Consider the following 3,629-nt stretch of genomic DNA (forward strand, 5'->3'; position numbering starts at 1 on the left):
AAGTCACATGTGCTTTTTATATCAGCTTAATGTAGCTCAGTTTTAAGGCATAGACTATATTCATTTTTGTTTTCTACATTTTTAGACATTAAAGTTTGTTTACAAACTTTACATTTCCTACGAGAACATTTGGTACTTTTAAAATACCCCTTAAACATGTTTTCTCCTTTACCATTTTAAAGTAGCAAAGCAGTACAAAGGATGCCAAGCCACACACGATGTGGAAAACAAACGTTCTGTTGGTGTTATACCTACACACGATGCCAAGTCATGTGTAGGTTCTTTCCATCTTCTTGTTTCACCGTGAAACTTTCTGTCAACATAGATACCTAAGTCGTTCCTACATACGGTGGTGCCATGTTATGCGTGACCAATCAACAAAACAGTTGTTTGTCTACGCATGATGTGGAAAACAAATGTTTTGTTGGTGTCATACCTGCAAACGATGCCAAGTCATGTGTAGACACTTTCCATCTATTTGTTTCTGTCAACAAAGACACTTAAGTGGTGCCATGTTTCGCTTAACCATTCCACAAAAAACTTGTTGTCTATGATAATCCTACACACTTTAAAACCAACTTGATAACCGCGTTAACTTAAATTTTCATTCTCAAATTTAATGCCAACCATCTAAAATAGTTGTCAACACTCTTATTATTTTTTGTTAGCAATAAGCAGTGAGACACAAACAACATCATTCAAACAAAACATACTAAATAACCTTGTGAAAAAAATTGTCCACATAGACGGAATATGGAGCAACACGTCATGACATTAACTTCGGATATCTTTAACAACACAATAAACCACAAATATATATTAAACATAGTGTTACCACCAAAAATACTTTCTTGTACGATTCATCCAACGTTTTACCAAAACAAAAAATAAAGTTTAAACTAAGATAATCATAAAAAACAAACTAAGCGACCGACACCAACATTTTACCAAAACATCCTTCACACTAGTTTTTGTTCCAAACAAAAAACCCACATCACTCAGAATTTAAAACTTCCCAAATGGCGTCCCTTTTCTTGTTAATGTTTGACAACAAGATCTTCACTGCAAATTTAACCCTTAAACTTTCAACCTGCTTCTTTTGTGTCCTAAAGTCCTCACTCAGCCCACAATCCCAATCTTTCTTTCCCATGTATGTCTCCATATGCCGCATAAGACATATTCCAGCATCTTCATAGTTGTTTCCTGTCTGCCATTTTAGCTCCAACCTAGTTGGTGTTAGTGAATATATCGACCCTGCTCTCGGATGTCCAACACCCCTTAGGTAATTGACAAAAGCCCGTTTCTGCCACATATAATATCAAAATTAGACATCAGGTATTCTATTAATATAAACAACACACAACATAGTCACACATGCAAATGATGCTCTTACCAAAACAAAAACTGTTTTCATCATGTTGTTCAAGTAATCGGCATCCTTAGCCTTCATTGCTTTTGTCCTCCTTTTTTTCTTGTCCGGATTAACACTATCAATTACCACCGTTGCCATATTTTTTATATCAAAACAAAGGAGATAATAATGATCAACTGCTTTTATTGGGAGAATATCATCTCATACGGATTCAGATTCATTCCACTTCTATCTCCCGTCATCACACACGATATGTTGTCTCTCACAATAGCTTCAACTGCTTTCTCTGACGTTCTCTCGAACCCTACATTTCCTTCCGTCTATTAAACAAACAAATAACAAGTCAACTTCATTCATATAACACTAATCCATATTAAAACATTAACTAAATATAGAAGATAAACTATTAACTTACTAAAACAGCGCATCCACAAAACAGCCGATACGGTGACTCAATCCCTCGCTTATCCTCTTCATTGTTTAGCACTAACGACCAGCATTCCACATTATTGTTATTAATATTCATGTTTGGCTGAAGGCTTTCAAACCATGATCGAAACGCACTACGTCCTTCATTGGTATAAAAAATCATCTCCCTACAAAATACATAAAATATATTTTAACCTACTTTTATCGGTTACATACATTACTAAGAGAGTTACTTACATTTCTGGCCCTCCGATCCTCCACAGGTATCGCCAAACTTTGGTCTCAGACTTTCCTCCTTTTTCTTTATATCAACCAGCCTATCCGCATATGGCGATCTGCAAGCGTAACCAACTCGTGCAACCCTTTTTGGCCTTTCCACCACAGTAGCTTTCCCCTTAAGCCTATTTTCCAGAACATTTAGTGGTACTTCATCACTGTCACTGTCATAACCTACACCTACCACACCTACATCAGGTGTCCTACACACCATCTTACCTCCAGCATCGCTTGAACCCCCAACCACATCAGCACCCTATTGTACGTGAGAAGCCACCAGTTCTTGGGTTAGCCCGAGACTGAATGAAGGAACATTATCTACTACTACATCTGGGGTAAAGGGTGGTCACTTCTTTTCTCCTCTACCGCGTCACATTTTTTAAACACCTGTTCCAACCACTCTTCGTCGTGCCAAAGACAATTCTTCTTGAGGGGCACTCAACGGTTTCCCGACCACAGATTTGTACCTTTCGCACAATTTAATTACTTCAACATTTCCTGAATTGTTATTCATCACATCACCGACAATGTCCTCGAACTCTCTTTTCCCTTCGGAAATCACCTTTAGCAAATACTCCATTCGTTTCACTTGTTCCTACACAGTATTAACAATACCCTTAAGCTTCCTTCACATACTAACTTCATCCACTACAACACGATATGACTAATATGAAGTTACATAGTCTGCGAAAACGACATACTTACCTTCACATTACGACCCGCAACACCAACACCTCCATCGACTATAACATTCTCACTTCCCTCATCATTCCCCTCATCAACAACCATATTTCTTAATTGTCCCTACACCAGATGCAATAACATCAAAAAATAAGACCTCATATTATACGTATGAAAAACAAATTACTTCAAGCTTGCACTTACCACACCCATCGCATCACCTACATCAGCATCACCTACATCAACATCACCTACATCAGCAGCCTCGATATCCTTACCATGACTCTTCGCAGCCCCTTCCTCAACCCCATCAATACCAAGTTTTTCCTACACATACGAATAACTTTTTATTACATCAACAGCTTTAAAATATAACATAAAAAGGAAAATTTGACGAAGACTGTTTGCAAGTGAAAAATTTAACGAAGACCTCATATTGTACGTGTAACATATTTAACAAGTAAAAAACAAACTGGCACTAACCACACCCAGCGCATCACCTACATCAGCATCACCTACATCAACATAACCTACATCAACAGCGTCGATAGCCTTACCACCACTCTTCGCAGCCCCTTCCTCAACCCCATCAATACCAAGTTTTTCCTACACGTATGAATAACTTTTTATTACATCAACAGCTTTAAAATATAACATAAAAACAGGAAAATTTAACGAAGACTGTTTGCAAGTGAAAAATTTAACGAAGACCTCATATTGTGTGTGTAACATATTAACAAGTAAAAAACAAACTGGCACTAAGCACACCCATCGCATCACCTACATCAGCATCACCTACATCAGCAGCGTCGATAGCCTTACCACCAATCTTTGCAGCCCCTTCCTCAACCACATCAATTCCAAGTTTTTC

The sequence above is a fragment of the Bidens hawaiensis genome, unplaced genomic scaffold (assembly GCF_021521415.1).
Source record: "Bidens hawaiensis isolate Kalapana, Puna unplaced genomic scaffold, B.hawaiensis_p1.1 tig00017141_1, whole genome shotgun sequence".
NCBI lineage: Eukaryota > Viridiplantae > Streptophyta > Magnoliopsida > Asterales > Asteraceae > Bidens > Bidens hawaiensis.